General features: G+C 32.3%; 1 protein-coding gene across 20 annotated transcripts in view; it reads right to left on the bottom strand.

Moving 5' to 3' along the window:
- The window catches only part of LOC105219519 (RNA-binding protein Pasilla), an 88,918-nt gene that overhangs the window by 18,346 nt on the left and 45,959 nt on the right, over positions 1-24,613 (bottom strand). For 13 of the 20 annotated variants that reach the window (XM_054236037.1, XM_054236050.1, XM_011195718.3 and 10 more), the window contains one exon: positions 1,353-2,505. The exons of 3 other annotated variants lie outside the window; for them this stretch is intronic. The gene's annotated coding sequence lies outside the window, so the exon portion shown is untranslated. Of the gene's footprint in view, positions 1-1,352; positions 2,509-4,655; positions 6,149-14,822; positions 15,107-24,613 lie in introns of those variants that run through there. 4 more of the 20 variants (XM_054236043.1, XM_054236041.1, XM_054236045.1 and 1 more) reach the window with 4 other exon arrangements.

Raw genomic sequence — 24,613 nt, 5'->3', positions numbered from 1 at the left:
CTGGCTAGGTCATGTTGTACGGATGGAAGAAAACACTCCAGCTCTGAAAGTATTCGATGCAGTACCCGCTGGAGGAAGCCGCGGAAGAGGACGACCTCCACTCCGGTGGAAAGACCAAGTGCAAAGTGACCTGGCTTCACTTGGTGTTTCCAGTTGGCGCCAAAAAGCAAAAAGGAGGAATGAGTGGCGCGCTCTGGTGGATTCGGCTATAATCGCTTAAAGCGGTTCCTACGCCAAATATATATATATATATATATAGATTAAAATATATAGATTAAAACACATATATATATTATATTTAGAAACCGATTAGTACAAAACTGTACTAAATTCATATAAACACTTTAAGATTTAAGTTTTAAAAAGAATTATTTTACGTCACGTAAGGTATGCAACTCTGTTATATTTGACAGTTGAAATTAGTAATCTGTTAAGTCTGCTTCTGTTATATACCTGTGCGTGTTTTATTTTAATGTGATAACTGTTATCTACAGTTATTATTTTTGTTTTAAGCGCGGTGCAACAGCTTTTTTTTAAATTTTTTCTCTATTTTTTGTTAATACTCCGTTATCTATTTGCGATTTATGTGTGATATTTTATCATGTATGTATGTAGTATATAAAGGCATGATGTTTCGCATGACGTTTGATGGTAATGGATATGTCACTTTGACGTTACACACGTACATTCATTTTGGCAAGAAATTTTACTACATTTCAGCGGTTGGTTGGTTTATTTATTCATTATATCAGGTTAAGCTGTGGTGTTTTTTGTTTAATATTTCGGTTCAATATATAAATTATTTTTTAAACATTTTAAATTTAAGTAATAAAATTATTTTTATTTAATTTATTATATTCGATATATTTATATACAGTTCTTTTAGTTCTATTTTACAAGCATGAATTTGTGACAATTGTTGTGAGTTTTTAAAAAAAAGTTAGAATAGTTGACAGCTGACAGTTGGCAAGCTCATAAAAATTTGAAAAAATAAAAAAAAATATTTTTAAAAGGTTTGCGACTGCAATTATTTAGCACAATACTGTTAACAGCATGCTGATAAAAATTTCTACAGTACGTGTACGTGTTTTTTTTTCACAAGTTCTGTTGCACAGTCAATCACATTAAGCGTAAATGTTTAAAATAATTTTTAATAATTGTTTTTCAATCGATTTTATGAAATTATTATTTTTTTATTAAAAATTTATTCAATTTTTTATTAAATTTTCTTATTAAAATTTTTTTTGCAATGCATTAAAAAGATTTTGCATTTTTTTTTCAAATAAATCCGCTTGAATTTGTAGTAAAATTTCTGTGCGTCGCTATTTTTCAAGCACAAGATTTCCATTTACCGTTATAAACAACACTTTCGTGCACTTTAATCGTTGGCTGCAGCTTGTGCTCTTCCTGTGCTTTATTTGCTCACTTATTTGCTCAAAAATTGGCGCTGCTCTCAGCTGCACTCCAACGTTGTGACTTTGTTCTTGCTTTCTTTCAGCTCTTTTAGCTTGCTACTGTCTAATTAGCCGCACGACCGACTGACTTACTAACTGACTAACTGACTTAGCGGTCAGGTCTGTTCGGTGATCTCGCGGTTCGGTCAGACGACGCAATTAGTGTGCGATGACAGATGCAATGACGTAATTGTTGGTGGATTGCGTACGAAATGGCTCTATCGATGCTGATGCTACGCGACTCCTGTGGTTTTCTTTGCCAATCGCTTGATTTGCATACGTATGTGTGTGCGTGTGAGCGCCTCTGAGGTGTCACTTGTTGTGATGGTTGTTGTTGCTGCTGCCTCGAATGCTGCAGTTAAATGTCAAATGTCAGTTGCGATTTGTTGACTGCGATGAGTATGCTTAACTAGTTGTTGTAATCGCTCATATGTTGTTGTACTAAATAAATAGATGCGCGTCGTTGTTGTGATGTTTGTAGGTGTTGGCCGCGTGAGGGGTGCGGATGCAATTGTTGTACATTGAATGATGTGGATGTTGGAGACTATTTGTAAGAGACGCCGTTATGCGCATAAATGTGTATATGTGCGGATGTGCAGTTATTTATGTTTATACACACACACTTTGGAGGTTATGAATTTATTCGCAAGTGCTTCGAGCGTTACGTATACATAAATACACATATGTATGTTTGTGAGTTTTTTTATGTTTATAAATATTTTTTATGTTCTTTTTTGTAAAACTGATGAGTTTAACGCGATTTCAATTTGTTGATGAATATATATATTTTTTTGCTGTGCGTTGATTTCTCTGTTTTTCGTGTTTTTTTCACAAGTTCTGTTGCACAGTCAATCACATTAAGCGTAAATGTTTAAAATAATTTTTAAATATCACATTCGTTTTTTTATCTTTTGATTTTGATGTGAATTCATATGAGTTTGATTTGATGTGTTTGTTATTTGCAGATGTCTTTTGTTCCTCGTTTGGAGATTTCAATGATGCATTTGATTTTTTTTTTCGTTTTTTTACACTGGGAATGTTTTTGTATGAGCTGCTTGTTTGAAATAAGACACAATTTTTGGGTTTATTCTAGGGCATATACATAGGTATGTACAGAAGCGCAGTTGATAAAGCAGTTGTACATTTGTATATGATTTGCAAAAATTCGAAATAAAATACATATTTAATATGCAAATTTTGTTTATTATTTGCTTGGCAGATAATAAAGTATATCAATTTCGCATTTTTCAATAACTGTATACTGTATTGTAGAGTTTTTTTTTGTTACAAAAAATTTTGTAATTATATTTTATTGTATTTATGAACTACCATATTAAATTTTCATTGTATTTTCATGAAGTTAAGTTATTTTTTTCATATTTAGACAGATTCTTAATATTTGAAATTAATAAAAAAACAAGATTTTATTAACATTTATTTTTTAATTTAATAAGTCTTTAATTTTATGTCATTTTTAGCAATTTCTTTTAATTAATTTACATTATTTGATTTAACCTTTTTTTCATTTCTTTTTAAAGTTTTTATAATTTACTAAATATTTAAATTTTATTTTAATTTTTTTAATTTTTATTTTTATTTATTTTTAATAAATTCATAATTAATTTTGCTTTAAATTTTTAACACTTTTGCTAAAGAATTTATGCACTGTAACTATTTTCTTTACAAAATTATTATTTTTTATTTATTATATTAACGTAATTATTTAGTTTATATTTTATTTATAATATTTTCTTATTATATTTTATATATTATTAATTTTTTTTTTCAATTTTTATGCACAAGAATTATGTTATATTATTTTATAATATGTAAATTTTATTTATAATTTTTTATTCTCATGTTTAAAGTCAATTTTTAAGTCAGCTGCAATTTTCATGATATAAATATTTCTTTTTTTTGTGCCATTATATCTATATATGTTTCAGATTAATATTGTTCCAAATTTATATTACAACCACAACAACTGATAACTCTGACCACTCTAAATTTTATGCGCTGAGCAGTGAAACATTTTTTCGCAATTCTGATAAAACTGTGCAATAATACCACACATACATACAAACACAAATATGTATTTTTAATATAGAAAAAAAACATAAATTTGTAGCCTTGAAATAAAAATATTATAAAATCATTATTATATTTTTTTTTAATTATTTGTAATTATTTTCCACCACAACGATTTGTGCCAAACATTATGCTGATAAGTTGCAATTAACGAAATCAGCAATGTTTTAAATTATATTTTTTCTAGTTTTTTTTTAGAACACAATTTTTTTATTTTAGAAAAATTTCATATTTTTTTGTATTAATTTCAATCGTAATAGTGTCATCGCATATCATGTTAGTTAATGATATTTTGAATGTACATATGTATGTATGTATATCTGTGTCTGCAGCTCTCGCTGCAATTATTATTATATTCGCGTTTGACGATTTACTGTAGCATGAATGTCACAGCTTATAAATAGCCACTGCCCAGTATTTAAATAATTTTAAATTTACAGCCTTTATGAGTGTGTTCGTGTGTGTTTTTGTTGCAATTAAAAGAAATTATTATTATTGCTATAATTTGTTTCCGCTCAGTGCACGCTAATTATAAATCGAACTCTACTAAAGTGAGTTAGAAAAAAATACACACACAAAAATATATTTTTACATATATACGAATGTACATATATGAGAGCAAAAAAGCTGCTTGTAATTAAAGCACTTGACTCAAGCGGAAAATTAACAAATAGTTCAGGAAAATCAAAAATAAGTATGTATGTATGTGCAGCATTTTGGAGTTTCAAGCAAAGAAAAAAATTTTAATTGTACTTCTGTTTGTATGTATTATATATATGTATATATTTCAATGGCGCGCAATTATTAGTTAATTATAAGCACGTATGCACATTTGCATGTTTGTATGTATGTGCGACTTCATAATATATTTTCAATGTTATTTAACGGTGTCTTTTTGCCTTTTGAATGTCAATTTGCTACACTTCCGCACGGAAATCTTTAGCCGTGGCACTTAAAAGATGATAAAAGTTTATTATTGATGATATACGAAGTGCAGTCACTTTATTTTTAATGCGCTCTTGAAAGTATAAAACAATTTATAAACTTCAAAAACTGATTTTCCACACAACACAAATTATGAAAAAAAATGCAAAATACAGCGCTGCAAATCACCAATTTCAAACCGCTGAATTTTTGTAATAAAAACTAATTAAATGTGAAGCTTTTTCCGCGCTTTGTGACGACGACGAGAAATCACTTTAAAGTCAAGGTCGCCTTACTTCAATGCCGCGCGCACACACATACACACTCAAGTAATTCGAGTGTATATAACTGTAACTGTAACTGTGTGTGTGTGTATTTGCCCGAAATGCGCACATGAAATTGTCACTTGAGGCACCACTTCGCGCCACAACTACTTCACTTGTATTGACTGACTGACTGCAAATGCTAAGCCACGCTGCGCCACGCCAACAAACACCACGCTCAGCTCACCAGCTTTGAAACGATTGAAATGAGCAAAGCCAACTTGGCAAAAGCGAGTTGGACTTTCAGTCGCGCTGGCGATAAAGCGCTCAAGTGAAGTAGCCAACGAAAGAGAGAAAGAGCGGCGGCAAGTGGAGAGCAATTAAACATACGAGTATATACATATGTATGAAATTGAAGCACAAAAAGAGGGCGAAAATACCACAAACACACACACGCACATACTCAGAAGCAGCCGCGCGCGCAGCACCAAGAATGTTCGATAATGAATTTGGAATGTGCCGCGCTATGCTTGATACTCGTTTGAGACGAAGCTCGAGTAAAATGTCAAATAAGTACACAACAACAAAAATGCGCCAACGCTACGCATTCGCACTTGTTTTCCAAGCGCTCCAGCGCCAGCTGCGCGTCGCTATTACCTCACCTGAAAGCAGCGCTCAGCGCGCAGGCGGCACCCAGCGACTTGAGCTGCGCACCAATAAGCTACCTGTCGTCGTGAGCAGCTGCTGCCGTTCAGCGACAACAGAGCGGGTGTTCACAAACGCAAAAACAAAAGCAAAAATAAAATTCAAAACTAAATGGAAATAATAACCAAATGAAGCGATTGAAATATTTGGTAATAAAAGCACAGAATATGCAAAACAACATACAACCAGTTATACGCGAGAACAACAACAACAACAACAATAATAAGAATAACTAACAACAGCGCGCACAATGTATGGTTACAGGCACAGCGCGCGATCGAGCGAGTCACGATCAGCGCAAACTCATTCAAACGCGCTCGACAGCCTGTCAGCCAGTTAGTCAGCAAGTCAGCCAGTCAATTAGTGTGTCAGCTCACTCGCTTGCTATATTTGCGCACCAGCAATTCTATTTTTTTTTCGCTGGTTATCTTTATTTACGTTATTTTTATTTTAATTTATCTAACCACAGCGCGGCACGTAAAGTTATTTGACAAGTTCGAGTACACGACATGAGCGCCCAGGGGGGAGGGGGGAGGTGGGGAAACCACAGCGCACAATCAGACACAATAGTGTTGTGCATTCGATGAAATGAGCAAAAAGGCAAAAACAATAATGAAAAAAAAAACATTGTAAGATATAACAATACAACAGTTAATTGAAATACCGAAATGGCAAAAAACAACAGTAATGTAAAGTTATAGATTCAAATACAGACATCGATATATATATATATAATACATGTACTGATGTGAATATGTATTTGAAATATTTATGAAAAAATAATTGAAATTCTCACGAAACAATAGCATGGAAATAGAATTTGCACGTATACACAGTGGGGCAGTAGTGAAGTTATTTTTATAACTTTGTGAATAATTTTTGTAGAAATTAGAAGTCTACGGGAGAAAAAGATTCAACAAATTAAGAGTCAAAAGCACGATTTATTTTAAAATGAATACAATTCACGTGGTATGTTCAATAAATAACGGGAATTGTAAAATTTTAAAATTCATGGTTTTAAAGAATCTAATTGCCAATTAAGAATCTGTTTCCTAAAATTTAAAGAAGAACATTGAAGAGCCGTTGTTTTACAAGCTTACCAAAAATCACAAAAATTTAGTTTGGGAAGTGTTTCGTGTGTGCATAATATTGATTGTAGACAAATCAATAAATAAAAAAACGAAAATTACCGTTATTTTTTGAACACATATTGTATTTTAGTTATTAAACTGATTGCTGATACGATCTAAAGCTGTATTATATTCATACTATTTCAGTTTTCTTCACAGTCACAAGTACACATGCACAAAACACTTTTTAACAATGCGCCAAAATGTAGGCAGCAATTTTTGAACTTATTATGGCTGTATCGATGCAAAGCAGATTATTTTGTAATAATATATCGTAAAAACGATTAATTTCACAGACAATTTCTATAAGCTTTCCATCGCTTGCCAGTTCTATATTAATATTTTTCTATTGTGAAGTGTTTAGTTTTAAAAATAACTAGATTTGGTATGAAAAGTGACTTATATTAGCCATAGTCTTTTACCAAAGCGAAACAATAGCAACTTTTTTTTTCTTTATACAAATTTAGTTCACATGTAAAGACTTGAAATGTTGAGTTATATGCTCTAGCACATTTATCATTTCAACCAAAACATCTGAAATGCGATCGCATTTTTAAACACCTACACTTCCAACCATTATTGGTAAATGATATTTTCATTGTTATTTTCAAAAACTACCTTCCATACACACCATTGTTCACTTTTAACTAAAATTTCATTGAATAATCTTTAATATTTATTTTAAAATAAATTATAATAAAATCTCAATACAAATTTGGTATTAAAAGACACACACATACAACCCTTTGACAATTCCCTACAACCGCACTCATTTAAGTATTCGCTACCTTCCAATTCATAGACTTGCCGCCAACTTGCTCAGCAAAAAAAAAAAGCAATAAAAATAAAGTTATGCGCATGCGCAAAGCAATAAAAATAAAGTTATGAGAAAACTCATGGCAAACATGTGTGTGCATACATATGTATGTAAGTCAGCAGTGGCAGCGCTATGGTCAGTGTCAAGAGCGTGGCGTTGTGTGAGATCAGCAGATCAGCTATTTGGTTACGCACGCATATCGCTTACTCGTCTATCTATTTGCCTGCTTTTTTTATAGTTTTTTTTTCTACATGAAATTGATATTCAGCTATTAGATAATTTATTAACAATATAACTAGAAATAATATTTATGACACTATGAATACCATTTCAAATGGCCGCCAACAGCATCTTTGCCTTGAACACAACAATATATGTATATGTACGTGTATGCGCTTATATGTATGTATGTATGCTTGAGCATGAGCTCATTAATGACGACGCCATTGAATTGTTAATTTATATGAATGTTGTTGTTTGAAGTTAATAAAATCCAAATTTGAATCATAAATCTTTTGCGTTGTTGTTGTTGAGTGGGTGGTGTACAGGTGACACGAAAAGCATAAATCATTGAATTTTACGGCGAGATTTTCACTAAATGACAAACAAAAATGAAAATGAAAAAAATATATTCAATTCAGTGCAACATGTTGCGAAGTGAAAAATGTTGCTCATACGCCGTGCGCGCCAGGCGGTGCAACGTTTAAAGTCTAAATTTCGAAATTTTTGTGCGCTTGAGTGCACGTAACTGTTAATTACGCACAAATTAAAGTACGCTACTGTTAATTAACTGTTTAATTGTACAGTTAGTGCCCTTTGTTCATACCTTTTTTTCTTGACGGGTCGCAGCTAATTAGAGTACAACGAAAGTGAAATAAACTGGTTTTTTGCTTTGAGAAAAAAAAATAAAACTGAAATTAAACTAAATGGCGGCTAATAAAGTTATTTGTTTGTTTATTTCACGCAAAATTTTTATTTTTATTTATTTTTAATTTTTTTATATTTCAATTGCTTCCCTTACTGAACGCTTTTGTACATATGTAGAGTATAATATATGTAAATTTTTTTTTAGCCATACCCCGCCTTATTAAGCGTAATTTCAGCCAGTTTTGTTTTTACAAAAATTTAGGCGCAATACAACAACAGCAACAACACATTATATAGAAGTAATGGTCAGCGCGCTTAAAGGCTTCTAGAGTATAGTATGTATATGTATATATAAACCAAATCACACACATGTCTTTCTATATGCCTAACAGTAGTGTAATTACAAGTTGTAGGCAAATGAAACCTTGATAATTGCCTAGGTACACAATTAGGCAGCAACAAAAGCAACAACCACACGTTTACAGCCAGTAGACTGCGGCGTAAATGTCGAAAAAAATGTGTTTAAATTTAAACAAACAATTAGAAAACACAATACATACGAGTATTTACACGGAAATGTAGCGCCGCGAGTGTTTTGTAGCTTAGCGCTGCCGAGTAAATTAGCTGGCTATTTGATATGGTTGTAAAAACGTGCACTGCGTGCTGCTGCACTGTGGCGCGGAACGATGTCGAAGTGGAGTGTCAAAAACAACAACAAACAACTTAAAAAACAATTAAAACGATAGAAAACTTAATATCATATATGGCGAAAAAAACCGACAGGAATTTTTGAAATTTTATAAGTGCTTTTTAGATAGAAAAAAATTATAAAAAAAAAATAAATAAAAAATAATTATTAAATAATAAATAAAATAAAATTACTTAATTAAAGTTAAAAAAAAATATTTAAAAAAGAAAAAAAATTAATTAAAGTTAAAAAGATATTTAAAAATTATAAATAAATAAAAATAATGTTATGAAAAAAATGAATGAACAATAAAAAATATTAAATATTAAAAAAAATTAATTCAAGTTAAAAAATATATTTAAAAATTACAAAACAAAATTAAAAAAGTTATGAAAAATCGTATGGAAATAAAAAAAAAAAAAATATTAAAAAATTAAATTCAAGTTGAAAACAAAAAGTTATAATTAAAAATAAAAATATGAAGAAATTTAATCAAAACTAAAAAATATTTATTTAAGTAAAAAAATATATTTAAAAATTATAAAAAAAATAAAAAAAAGTATGAAAATTAAAAATAAAATTATTAAAAAATTGCATAATAATTTCCAACATCTATATCTTTAACAGCAAATCAGCGATTAACTGCCCCCCAAATGCTGTTATACAATCGCCGCCTCTTAATTATGCGCTAATTTATGGCAATTCATAAACACCAATGGGTGTGTTGTTGTGATTTTGTAAATATTTATAATTGCACGCAACACTGCGCCTTTCATCTCGTTGATTATGCAATGCAACTAATCTAGCAACTAATCATGACAAACGCAGTCTCAATGCAATAGCAAAAACAAACAGCGCACACATAAAATGCTATAAATAGCCAGCAGACGCACACAACAAGGTGACGCGGCATAAAACTTAATTTTTCGCATAAATAAATTGAAGAACAACAAAATGGAAAAAAAATCAAATCATAATAATAATAATAAATAAATTCACAAGTGAAGACGACGCAAAAAGCAGGTTAAGGCAGACGCAACGCACTACGGCGACAGCTAAGCGCGGTCGCTGACTAACTGCACACACGAGTGTACGCTGATGACGTTGACGTTACTGCTGACGAGCATGTCTCCGCCGTCTATGCACAAAGAGATGCATGCAAATTTTGGCCAAACACGCAGCGCGTCTGTCTTCGGTTGACACAAATTAATTGGATTGCGCCGGGGGCTACATACTATGTGCGTGAGAGGTGACGACGTCCGCTTGTTGTGTGTGGTTGTGAAATGGTCGGAAATTTGCAGTTATTTATAAATATCGCTTGTAAGCTGACTTACATTTAGTTTGTAATGGAAAGAGAAAAAACTAGCGTTTTTCAGGCACTGTTTCCGACACATTTAGGACATACGCCCTGTTGACATTTACTGAGTTGGTTTTTGATTAAAGCTGCTTGAAATTGCATGTTGTTGCATGACACTGACATAAAATTGGTTAATCTCACTAATTGTCAAAAAGGCATGAGTTGGGAAAAATACTGAACAATTATATTTTTGATTTGAAAATTCAAAAAAAATTGATAAAATTTTTCATATTTTTATACATTATTTAATCCGCAGGCAACAACTTTGGGTTTTAGTGACCCCGGATTTTTTTTCAGGTTTTAAATTTTTCTTTTTGATTTGGGAAAGAAAAGGTAAATATAAAATAATTTTTAGGTTATATGAGGTGTGTTCAGAAAATAACGGTAATTTTTGTTTTATATAAAAATTTAATGCATTCAAATGCACTAATGTTGCTTATTTCCACTTCTTCGAGCAAAAATACTCGGTTCACTGAATTTTAGTGCAATTATTTTTTATGGAATTTTCACATTTATCGCTTTGTATACAAGCTTTTTATATTTAATTATTATTATTTATTGTTATTATATTTTCTTGTCAAAACTGTATATTTTCATTTTCAAGGTGAAGTATGACCAAAAGGCATACTATACTCAGAGGTAGTGCACCTACTTAAAATACCAATTTTTGGAGTTGGAAGAAAGCTACTAAACTGCAATCTGACATATTTTAGCACAGTCTATGACGTAAGTATGTGCTATACATAAGCATGGAGAACTGTGGCATACGCACGAGCGCGATCGTCTTATGTGCTGCATTCGTTTTAACTGACCCAATTTATTGGTTCAAATGCTTAAAACAGCTGAATGACCGAGTTTTGATTTTCATTTAAGATTTCAAATTCAAATTTATGCATTTCACAAATGTAACACATACAGAAATCTGTGCGCAATTTATTCAAAGTCAAACCTCTCTTGACATTTTATAAAATTTTATTTTTATTGTTTTCGTCTCTTCGGCTTTTACTGACCCAAACAAATGCGAACTCATATTTCATTTAATTTTATTTTGTGACACTTATGCTGTTATGCTTATATACATACACCATGCTTTAGTATGCTGTATGCTGTGCCATGTCGCTGCAACGCCGCTGACATTGAACTAAATTCATTTTGAAAAGCGCACACAACAAATCATTTTAAATTATTTCTTATATTGCAACAACAATACCAACAAGCAATAGCAATGAAATGTAAACGGAAACAGATCATGAGAATTATACAAAAAATAAAATTTGAAAGAAAAATAAATTTAAGTAAAGAGAAAACCGCAGTTCTTCTTTTTCTAAAAACTACATGATTTTATCAAAATTTTCTCAACAACAAAAACCACAGATTTCTGTACGATATCATCCTATTAAAAATTAAAGTGAAAAAATAAAGATATACAATTTATATACCGTTAAAGCAGCAACTAAGATAACTCAAAGCAGCACAAACCCTCACTCACTCACATACATACACTTGTGAAGGCAAACATTTATGGTTTGGCATGTCGTAATATAGCACAGCGCGCCCGTGGCTTGACAACAACCGAATAAATAATCAAACATGTGAGAAATGAGCAGTAAATTAGTGCGCTCTGATTAGCGTCTCATGGCACACATACCAACATACAAGTGTATACTTTTTTGGCTTATCTACATACCAAATGCAACGCTGTATATATATGAGTACAAACATAAAGTTCATAAAAGAATAACCGCCGTTTTGAATTTTTGATGAAATTTTGAAAAAAAATACGAAAAAATCAAAAATCATAAACTGTAATTCTATTCTGCTATAAAAAACAGCATTTCTAGAGCAAATCGACGTTTTGCTTATCGATAAAAATTTGCGCTTTTTAATTGATTTTCTGTGCTAATTATTTGCCAGCAAAGTATTTCCGTCTTCAAGATAAAAATAAGTTTTTCTTTTTTTTCGCCAATTCCAGTCATTTGTAGTCCCCATACTGATGACTTTGGAGTATTCACTTATCTTTTTCCATTGAAATTGTAGCAATTTTTCAAGTGTTTTGACATATATATGAATTATTTGCGCTTTTGATTATCACCACTTGCATGTGTGTGTATGTGTGTGTGTGTAAAGTACTTGTATACATACATAACATAAACTCACTTCCAAGGAATTTGTTGTGTAGATAGGTTTTTACTTAGAAGACACGCTTCGAAAATTTTCCGTAAATTTCGAGTGTTCAAAAAATAACGGGAATTTTTGTTTTTTTTTTTTTGAAAAAAAAATTATACATTCAATCGTCTACATTAATATTGTCGCCCTTTTAAGTGACCACGAGAATTTATGAGAATAAAACTGCAACCTAGAGCTCTTAAAAACCAAGCTTAACAATATATTGAGTTCGAAAAACGATTAAAAATTACATGTAAATTCTCAGAATTTCAGAATTTAATGCTAAAATAAAATAATTTCAACTTAAAATATCATATAGACACTTGCAAGAATAACGAATATTTCATAACAAAGCAATTACAAATGCATTTCTCACTTTTGTTTTCAGTGGAGGCATAGCAGCGACGCTCTCGTCGAATTCCCGAAAGCTATATTTTCACACAAGGCCAATTGGAAACTGGCAAGAATACATTCGCAACAAAGCAACAACAACCACTTTATTTTTTGCAGCAGAGAAATAGAATGCATAATACAAGCTCCCCGCAACCTCAGCACATATGGACGTGTACAAGCAATTAGCGCTTGAGATTGTGTAATTATAGCACAGCGATGTGAGCACACACTCACACTTGATCATAGAGATTGCAGCCCTTAAGTCAGCTAGCAAACTATGAACATCTAACCTTGACACCTGCGCTCATCATTACTGCGCTGAAAAGCAGACTACACAAATGCCCCTTACAAATCTATGCAATTAGACAAGTTGCGAACAAGTGTGCTTTGGGTGCTTGCGCGCAAGCCATTCAAAACGAGAGCTGCGAGGCAAGCTTTGACAAAGGAAAATCCATAAATATTTAAACAGCGTGTGAAATGTGCACATATGTATGTTTGTTGTTGTTGTGGACAGCTAGTGTAGCGGCGAGGGTGAGCGAAGTGGCGCTATCAGAATGTATGAAATATGTTTTACTGAAAAACCAGACTACTCGCTCGACCAGCATGTAAATGGTGGCATATGTGTTTAATAACTGAAATTTAAATGCCAAAATCAGCTCTGAATATCAACAAATTGAATTAAAATTATATTGGGAAGTATCACAAATCGAATTATATAGCTACTTAGCAACGACGCGACGCGACGCCATACAAGTGGCAATTGTATGAATTATTCATGCGTTGGTCACACAAGCAAGCCACACGAAATTCACAAAATTACCGCATATAAATGCGAAGCAAACATGAGAAAAACACAATAAAAAAACAACAACAAAATAAAGTAGGAAACACAAGGAAAATTCACGTGCTTTTGGTGCCCACTGTGCTGCGACAAGGTTTCAAGGTTAAATCGCATGCGATATATTTGTAGTATTATTTTAAAATAGTAGTCGAACAAGGCGACACGAAAAACTATGCAACGAGTGTGGCGAGTAGCCACAATTTAAGGGCGGCCACAAATAGGGAGAAGCACTTTCATAATATATATTATATATATAGAAAGCTGTCTATTATATAGTATATAGTGTCTACCGTTGGCTGCCAAAAGTTGCGCCATGAGACAAGTGCTAAACCTCGTTAGCCAGCTAGCTAGGCGCACGAAAATCGCCACGAAAATAAAACGAGTGCAGAAATGTGATTTTCAGAAGCAGCAGACAGAGAAAATGAAAACGAAAGCGAAACGGAGGAGCAGAGCAAACAAATGAAAAAGTGTAAAAGTCAGCGTGACGGTGTAGGCTATAAAAACAAGTGTGTTGGGTGGGGGTAGTGGAAAATTCGTGAGCAAATATTTTTTGGAATAAAATTTAAAAAAAAAAAAATTAAAAATAATAATAATACTAATGTAGTGTAGCAATTTCGTTGAGCACATTTTGCTGTTTCGTGTTGAAAATAAAAAGAAATGTTAACATTTGTGGCGACACAATATCGAAGTGGCGAACAGTGCAGGGCGAGATATAAGAGAATTTTGAAGTGGATTCTTATATTATTATTATTTTTTTACTTTATTTGAATATTAATATTGTTCTTTTTTTCGATTTTCAGTTAACCTTCATAGTATTTATTTTTAAATATTTTAATTATTTTCATTTTATTTTTGTGAACTAATTATTAATTTGCATATTTTTTCAGTAAAGTGGCTGGCATGATTTCATTGTTTTTACTGCTAATTAAATAAGCGTTCAATAGAATTTTGTTAAAACCACTGAAATTCATTAAAAAACTGCCAAAATCCACCCGAAACCCAAATCCAATGTAACTTCATTTAAATTACTTGTAAAAGCAATGTTTTCATTAAATAAGACACAGTTCAGCACTTGTATGAAATTTCAAAATAGACACTAGAAACTATTTATTCGAACACTTTGGCATACTTTTGCTTGTTTCTTCTCGAGTTGTTGTGATGTGCTTTTTTTACTTTATTTTTTTGAGAGGTTTGATGATAACGTGAACCGGATGCGGACGCAAAACGCAAGCGACGGCAACAGAGAGACGACGGATACGGCGACAAAGAAGACGACGACGACGACGACAACGATTATGAACAACAAGCGATGTGAAACGTTGAAATCGCACTAAAAACGCCGAACTGCCGAAAAGGCCAAAAGAGTTGGAGAGTCAGACAGCCAGCCAGCTACAGGCGCACACATCTACATCAAAATATATGCACACACACACATATATTTATATATATATATATATATATATATATATATACTCGTGTGTATATAGTGTTGTGGCTGACTAGCTAACTAGCCAGCCAGCCAGCGAAGCAGCGCCAGCTAAGCATGCTGGCAATCAGTCAGCGAGCCAGGTCGGCTGGCCAACGCCGATTGCCGATGAAGCTACAATCAACACTCGCACAATGCAAACACACACACATATTCAGCTATATATGCATGAGTGTGTGTGTTTTGTTGTTGTTACTGTATGCGCCAATATATGCAAATTGTTGTTACTGTGTACGTACACTTTGTAGAGTTGCTACTACACGCTACTGCCGCGTCTTCGGCCTGTCGGCAGAACTAACAACGCCAATAACAACAACAACAAGTGGAATAAGTGGAAGCAGTAATAGAATTTTAATTGGGAAATATTTTGTTACATATGCATGGCAAAATAAAAAATGAAAACAATAAAAACAAAAACAAACGCAAACGCAAAAAAAGCGTGACTGCCGCCAGAACAGCGGCGTGAATAAGGTAAAGGTTGTTGTAAAAGCGCCACGTTGAAGAATTCTTGCCGAAAGAATGTCGTAAAAGTTTGCAAAAAATGGCAGATAAGCGAATGGGGGAGACAGGTAGAAAAGGTGATAATAAAAACAAAAACAATCATTGGCAGATGAGGGGGTGTGGTACAATAGAAATTGAAGTGCGGACTCAAATTAAATTAAGAGATTAAAAAAAAAGAAATGAAAACAAGAATAAAATTAAAAGAAAGAAAATTAAAATAAAATTTCAAAACTTGAATGTTAATTTTTTTTAATAAAAAAAATTTTAATTATAAATTTAATTTCTTACTTTCTTTAATTTACTTTATTAATTTTGATATTAAAATGAATTTATTAAATTAAAAAGTTTAATTGTTTTTTTTTTTGTAAATTATTATTTTTTTTTAATTTTTTTATTTTTTAATTAATTTATTTAGGTTTTAATTTTCTTTTAACTTAGTAATTATTCCATGTTTTAATTTAAATTGTGTTCGTAATATAATAATAATAATAAAAAACACATTAAATAAATTTGAAAACTAAAAATATTTAATTTTATATATTTAAATAATCTAAATAAATGTAAATAATTAGTTTAGTAATTTTTAATAAATTTTTAAATAATTTTAATAAATGTAATTTATTAAAAATTAAATATCTTTTTAAATATGTAAATAAAGTAAATATTTAAAAAATATAAACAAAAGCGTATACAGCATATTTTCATAATTGTAAATGCATAATATCAGCACTGACACAAATTAAATTAAATTAAAAACTAAATATTCAACAACCACCAAGCAATCAATATTTTGCCTCCAATTTCGACACGCTTATCTACAATATTCCTACACATACAAATCTATATACATACACATACATACATATATATGTGTATATGTGTTTAATAAGTATGCGTCCAGCATTAACGAAATATCAAGTTTACGGTATGTATTGTGGTTGTGCGCGCTTTTACGATTTTGACAAGATTGTGACACGCAGTCAAAAAGCACACACCAACGGCACTAAATCACACGCACACACACAAACAAACCGACAAACGTTCAACATACAGCGTAGGTAAATATGCCTAACGCAATACAACACCGTAAACCAGCCCCCCTCCCTCCTGTGTTAAGCTCTTTTCCTACACGCCTACCAAAAAGCGCGCTTTTTTCTTTTCTTATTTTTTTCTGATTTCATTATCTGTTTACTTTTGTGTGTTTCGCGTGCGCCTTTTGCATGCTGCTTCGTCTGCTTAGAAATTCTTCCGTGCTGCTGCTTCATCTTTAACTTCCTCTTTTGCGTTATTCGTCTATTGCATTGTGTTACTTCACAGACAAATACATAGCACAGCGCAGCACAGCACAGCAGAGCATAGAGACATACGAGTATGTATGACGTAAGCTAAGAACGATTTGCTGTTTGATTTTGCTTTTGCTTTTCTGTTGTTTTTGCTTTTTGCCTCTATATATACTATACACCTCATATACTCTCAAATGTAAATATGTATATTTATTATTATGAGTTTTAATGTGATTCTCAGCGCGCATTCATTTGTGTGTGTGAGTTGTTTACGTACAACTTAGAGTTATGAAAAAAAAAAACAAAAAAAACTGAAACTTGACAGCCACTCAATGCCGCTTACTTTTATATGTACATATGTATGCAAAATAGTATGCCTTAGTAGCTAACAATTTGAGTCGCTTAAATGCGTCTTAGCTAAAACGCTAGCAAATAAAAGAGCAATAAACACTAAACTTAAAGCAGCTTTATTAATTGTGCTTGAGAATAATAATAATACAAAAACACAGTACAAAATGGTAGGAAGTCTCAATTTGAAGTCACATTGAGACATCATATATTTGCTTAAACAACAACACACTGCCCAACTTGCTTAGAAGTTGTTGTTATGCTTGGAGTTGGCTTTGATGAATAAATAGAAATATTGAAAAAAAAATTTTACAAGTTATATTTATAGTATATATTTTTCCATAAAGATTTTTACTAATAATAATTTTTCCAATAATTCTCAAGTGATTCTTCAGAGACGTGAATTGCGGGAAAAATTTGACAAACCACATATGTATTAGTAGCCTAATCGAAGTAAATTCTGAAAAATTCAACAATAATTGCATATTTCTTGGTCATTTCATTTAAATATTAAAAAATATATAATATAAAATTTATCAAAAAAAATATAAAAAAAAAATATTTTCAAAAAAAAAAAAATTATAAAAAAAATATTTTCCAAAAAAATATTTAATAAAAAAATATTTTTTTTATATTTAATATTTTTTTATATAATTTTTGTTTTGTAGAAAACTAATTGCATAAAGTGTTTGCACTGCAATAAAAACGAGTTTATGTAATAATAATAAAATTCTAGTGCAATAATTGTACGTAAAAATGTACATTAGACTTAGTTCGCGGCACGAAGTTTGCGTTTTTCAGTGCAATTAAATAACTTTATCACGCGAATTGCAACGTAAAGGCCATTTATATTATTAATTTATAATTAATTTCAGTGGAAAAAGTGGAGTTTGCATTTTAAAGTATGCAGTTAAGTTAATTGTTATGTATATAAAGTAATGTGCGTTGAGACAAACAACAAGATAATAAAATATATAATAAATGAAAAAATAAACATATTTTAATTACATCGTTGGAAGAAAATGCAAAAAGAAAAGTTGATAAGAACTCCCCAATGTCCGATTCACAAAATAATAACGAACAACAACAGAGCTACTAAAAATCTACATAACCTAACTTAAACATAATATGAAATATGTGCAAAAAATAACGGGAATTTGCGTTTTTTTGAAAAAAAAAATTAATTCTTCTGCTTTAATGTTATTGCTTTCAAAATAGTCCACATTCGTTGTTATGCACTTAGCTTCTATCAATCGTCGAAACCCTTCTCAATTTCGATTTTTGGAATAGCCTTTGGCTCTTTCAGCAATTAAGCTTCTAAAACGACGGTCCTTGGCTTCTCTTTATTTTTGGAAATAGGAAAAAAATATATTTACAATTGAACTCTCCAAACCAATGGAAATTTAAATATTAAATTTCCCGTTATTTTTTGAACACAACACGACCTAAATTTTCAACTCATAAATCTGATCTAGTATCATCAGCGAAACTTTTGTTAGTAACCTACTCAAAAAATCCGCTAACTAGGCCAACAGGACGTATACGTATCATTGAGTTTTATCCATTGTGACGACGTGGCGTATGAGTGATTTTTGCAAAATGCGCACAAAATCGCTTGCGATTGCTATGTATGCCTGTGTGCGTATAACACAATTTGCCTGGTATATTGTCAATAAGCGTACTAAAACTACTTCACCTTGTCAGCTACGTCTTCTGCTTCTTCTTCCCACTTGGCGTGCTGCCGCTGGTGGACCGCTGTTGCGTTACTCAAAAATGCAAGCAAATACCTCAAAATATTGCCTGGCGAACCGTAAGAAGCTGCAGCGAGCACATGCATGAGCATGCGAAAATAAGCAGCGAAGACCTTCACAACGGTAATTTATGCTTTATGAGTAGATGTATGCGTGTGCGTTGCAGTTTTCAAGGATCAAATTCCGCACTGCGCAAAAACCACAGCTAACGTGCACATGTCTCGGCATATGCGTACGAATGAGTGCAAAAGCACATGTGTAATGCTGTAGCGGGAACGTGGCACACATGTGTGCAACACTGCAGCTAAAGCGTAGAAGCCGAGAAAGCAGAATGCCAAAAATCGGCTTTGAGCCTTGTACTCTAGCGAGAGCTGTGCGTAAATAAAATATTCAGCTGCTTTGTAAGCATGTTGCAAGTATAGTTCTTGCAGCAACAACAACAACAACAATCGAAATAATATTGGAAAAATTTAGGTTGACCAACCAAGCCAACCAAGAACTCGTATACAAAACACAATCCGAAGTACATGGTGACAGACACTCACACACGCACATTTTGCTTGGCCATTTTCCATAGACACATTTTTGTCGCATTACACTTGGCACCACATTCGCATTGGGCAGCGCTCTGTAGCGTTGCTCGTTCGTTTTTGCAACCAGCTGACCTACTTATGCGCGACTGCAGGCGCCACCGCCAAGAGGGGGAGGAGGAGGGAGAGTAATGGCTTGTGAGCTATGCAATGCAGCGTGGCGTCGTTGGTGACTGCAGCCAGTTGCCCACGTGGCACTTTCCAGGTCTCCGCTTTGCAGCTATTCGCGTCCTGCGCATAAGAAAATGCAGAAAGCAAACAAATTGGAGCAAAAGCCATCAAAGCAAATGAAAGGAAGAGAAAGAGAGAGAGTGTGCTGCATATGAGTGGTAGCTATCTCGTGCTCTCTCCCGCGCTTGCTCGTTCGCTTTGGCAATGGCAATAGAAGTGTAGACGCAATGTCAAATTGCAGCGACGAAAATAGAATTGCAACAAAAGCAACAATCAATAGACATACATACGTGTATATATACATATCTAAGGGCTTGAAGCGGACAAACTAGAGCACGCTATGGCATGCATACTCGCATATGCAAGTGCTTAGCAACGCGCATTGCAATTAAAGGGGACTTCGCTCGTTTCCACACAGCAATTGCGTGCCACGCTGTCGCTGGCTGCAGCCATAACCAATGTGGCACTGCATCGCACACCAGCAAAACACCCACTTTGCAAACGTCCTTGAGCATTCGCTGTGGCCTCCTCTGCAGCCCTAAACTGCACATTGGTCCTTCCACGCTAATGGAAAATGAATCGGTGAAGTGGCAAAAAAATGTATTTATGACGAGAAGCTGGCAGCGCTGCAGAACTGCAACAAAAAACCCAAATGTATTTGGTCACGCATACAAATGTTAAACACAAGCAGTTAGCTGTGACATGCGACAGGCTTCACCGCGTTCTTATGGCAAACACATAAATATTTAGGCATTATGCCAACACGCTGATGACCGTTGGCCCCATGGCTAAAATGCGAAAATATTTCATTATTTATTGATGAATATGCGAATGAGTGCTCTGAGCACACGTTACAAGTGCTTGTTGTTGTTTAATGGATTTTCAAAAAGCATGGAAATATGGCATTTTCAGTGCTTGCTTTGTTTTAAAAGAGATTTTGTAGTTACTTTCATATAGGTATATACATATAAGTAAAAAAATATACCCTCTTCAGCATGTAAGTATCGATCTAAACTTTGAAATAAGAACCTTCAGAAACTGGCTCTTTACTTTACTCAACGCTTAAAGTAGGCCTTGTCGCACAAGCCGAGGTGCTAAATGGCTTCTTTTTAAAACCAATGCACTCAGCTCATATTCGAAAAGTACTCAAACACATAATTTGCAAATATATATGTATTAGACCTTGGTTACTCATATGCGCCTTAGTTGCATACATGTAAAATATTTCAAATCTACTTTTAGCGCCACACAAAGCAATTTAATGTGAAATACCTTCATTTCATGTGAATTTTAGATTTCTAGTAACGCTCTTTCATTATGCATTTTGCTTTTGTCGAACTCCACGCACGCTCATATGTGTGAGTATTCCCATTTGCGCAACGGTTTTCGCTTATTTTTTATTGTGAAAGTAAAAGCTAGAAGAGAACTTGTGAAACAAAAACCCTTTCAGGCATTGTTGCAGCGTGCACAAACACACAAACACATATGCATGCTTTCAAGTATGTGGCACAAGTGCTAGCCAGTGAAATAAAGTGCAGAAGAACAAGAGCACAATGAAAACAGTGCGCTATATGAACACATACATATTATATGTGCATACTAATATATACGTATATACATATGTATATGGGCAGAGTGTACCGCTAACAACTGTATATATACATATTTACACTCATTTCCTTTTCTTTCGCGCTTGCATTATATTAAAAGCGGCTTTTGTATATTTATAAGCACAATTGTTTTTGTTGTTTTTTTGTGAAGTTTGCAAAACCTTACATTAAAAGTAAATAATATTAATTTTGTGTGAATTTCAAATGTAACTACTCGAACAATGTTACTCTAACATAATCGAACTGTTATCATCAATAGCTCGGCAAAAACATTTTTGTTTAATCATTTCAGACATACAGGAAAATAACTGCATTTTTTGTATTTACAAATTAATTTACACAAGTGCAAAATGTTGTTTATTAAAAGTGTTCAACTTGTCATCAAATTGTTGTTGTTTAATTTTTTCTGTAATTTTATTTAGTTACTTTTTATGTTTTTTTTTATTATTTAATTTTTATTTTAATTTTATTTTATTTTATTTTATTTTATTTTATTTTATTTTATTTTATTTTATTTTATTTTATTTTATTTTATTTTATTTTATTTTATTTTATTTTATTTTATTTTATTTTATTTTATTTTATTTTATTTTATTTTATTTTATTTTATTTTATTTTATTTTATTTTATTTTATTTTATTTTATTTTATTTTATTTTTTTTTTTTATTTTATTTTATTTTATTTTATTTTATTTTATTTTATTTTATTTACTAATTTTTTTTACGCTCTACTTTATAGTTAATTTTCGAAATTGTTTTACTTATACTTTTTACTTTTTACTCATTGAGTAGTTTTTCGTTTTATGCCCGAATATTGCAACAACATGAACATTTTGAATTGTTTTTTCTATCTTATCAGCACTTTTTCACACACACATACAGTTAATTTCAACACCGGCGCATTATCTCGTCATGTCAAACCATTTCACATTAGCCACACAACCACAGAAAATACATACAAACTCACAGTGTATAGGCAGTATATAATTCCTGACATTATCTCCAACTACTTGTGCTAGTTCGGCTTAAGTGCTTCAACTAAATCAGTCCCATACTTGCAAGTCATATCTCTTTGGTGTTCCACTTGGCAAGCGCTTTAATACCAACCACACTACAAGCATTATTAACTAACCACACACGGTATATACTTATATGCATGTATATAATAGACATGTTATACATAGTACTTTATGTAATCAAGCTTACAAGTCTGGGGTATGTGGTCTTATCAAAATTTGAGGTCAATCGCGTTATATCTTGATCTTTTTCTATTTATCACCATGAGTTCGCAAATACACTTTGTTTGATAAACAGCGGAGAGGACGAGAGAGCGAGTGAGTGTGAGAGCACGCTAAATACCGTTTTATTAGCAGATACTTAGGCGTGGATAAAGGAGAAGTGCTCATAATGGGTGGTTGTCGAGCTTTGATTTCTAGAGAAAAAAATTGTTTTATTATATTTTTTTTATGAGCGATGTGTTTGTAGCTGCGCTTATCTCCTTGAGAGAATTTGATTTAACGCTCGATTGAAGCATGTGTAAAGCGATTTTATACCATACATACGAATATGAGACGTAGATATCAAATAAGGAATTATATTTAAATTTTCGAAAGCTCTTAACCCAGAAGTATACTCTTTATTTCTTACTAGATATGATTGAACCTAATATATATATATAATCTTACATACATATGGACCTGCAGATTTTGGCCATACAATAGGTCCAGGTTCCTCCTACATAAGTCACTCTTGTAAATAACGATAGCGTCCCGATAACTTACACCGTTATTTCAGCTGTAAATGATATCGATTGAGATCAATAATTTCAGTCAAGTGGTATACAATGTCGACAATACAGTCTATAAAGATACTTTGGACGAAAGTTTTATACCTTAGCTTCCAAACCATTGGAAATGTCTTTTATTGGTTCATTAGAACTGAAGAAAAAGCAGAAGACATAAGCACTGCATTTGAAAACTTTTTTGCATATCCTTGGCTTTGCTATATGATTATCTCCAATTAAATATCGTGGAAACCCAATTAGACTCATTTCAATATTTTATATTGACATCATTTATTGGGCATTGGATGTCATAACAAACGTTAATTTTATGCAAGCCATGACAACAAAGCCAACAAATGCAAGCTTATAGAGAAGCATTCACTAGCCAATATCGCCTAGATTCGCCAGCGACAACAAATCTAAGGCTGAACTTGACCCCCAAACACGATAACTTTATAATACACCTTGTCACTTACATACATACATATTATATAATTATGCATATTTAAATCCGCGTATTTTGCATATGAGACACTTAAAAGTATTTGAATGTGTGTGTGTGTGTGTTCAAAGTAAAGTGCAAGGCCTCCAGCCAGCAAAACTCGATAAACTTGAACTTTGTAAAATGTGCAGTCATATGAGCAGAAAACAACCAACAACAACAAATTGTTAAGCAGCAAAGAAATGGCAAACACTTTGCATCACGAATGTGTGCACAAAAAAAACACTAAACTAAAACGAAAAACAACAACAACAAAAATACCTAATAAATATATTAGCTGCTTGAAGTTGAGATTTTTATTGAGTTTGGCACAAAGCATTTTCAAGAGCAAACGCTCGCATATATATTTGCATTCGTGTGTGTGTGTGTGTGTTTGAGCGATAAATTGCGAACAAAGTGCAATCGATTTGCGAATCAAAGCAAGTGATTAGGCGTACAATGAATACATGTTTATAGCCACTTAAACGCTTATATATTTATGTATGTATTTAAGTATGTACAAATATACTTCTATAAAATTGAGTTTCAAAGAAAGAATTGCTATGCATAACTCAGTTAATCTAACTGTTTATTAAAGGTTTAATTTTTTTGATTTTTAATATTTTTTCAATCAAATTTTTTATTTTCGATTTTTTATTATAATTTTTCTTATTATTTTATGAATATTTTAATTTGAAATCACAGCAAAAAATTGCTGAAAAAATTAATCAACAGTTATTCAAATGAACAAAGCACGACGAGCGTGAAATGCCAACAGTGAGCAGGTTTTTTTATAGACCCGTGTATGCAGGTATGTCTCCCATCATTGTTGCATCATTAATTTAGCTGTTGGCAAAATTAAAAACGCAGTAAAACAAGTTGTTGCGGATTAGAGATTTTTTTTTTTCAAATATAA

Source organism: Zeugodacus cucurbitae, chromosome 2 (assembly GCF_028554725.1).
Source record: "Zeugodacus cucurbitae isolate PBARC_wt_2022May chromosome 2, idZeuCucr1.2, whole genome shotgun sequence".
Classification (NCBI taxonomy): Eukaryota; Metazoa; Arthropoda; class Insecta; order Diptera; family Tephritidae; genus Zeugodacus; species Zeugodacus cucurbitae.
The sequence above is the reverse complement of the archived record's forward strand: the minus strand, read 5'-3'. Positions and strand labels throughout refer to the sequence as shown.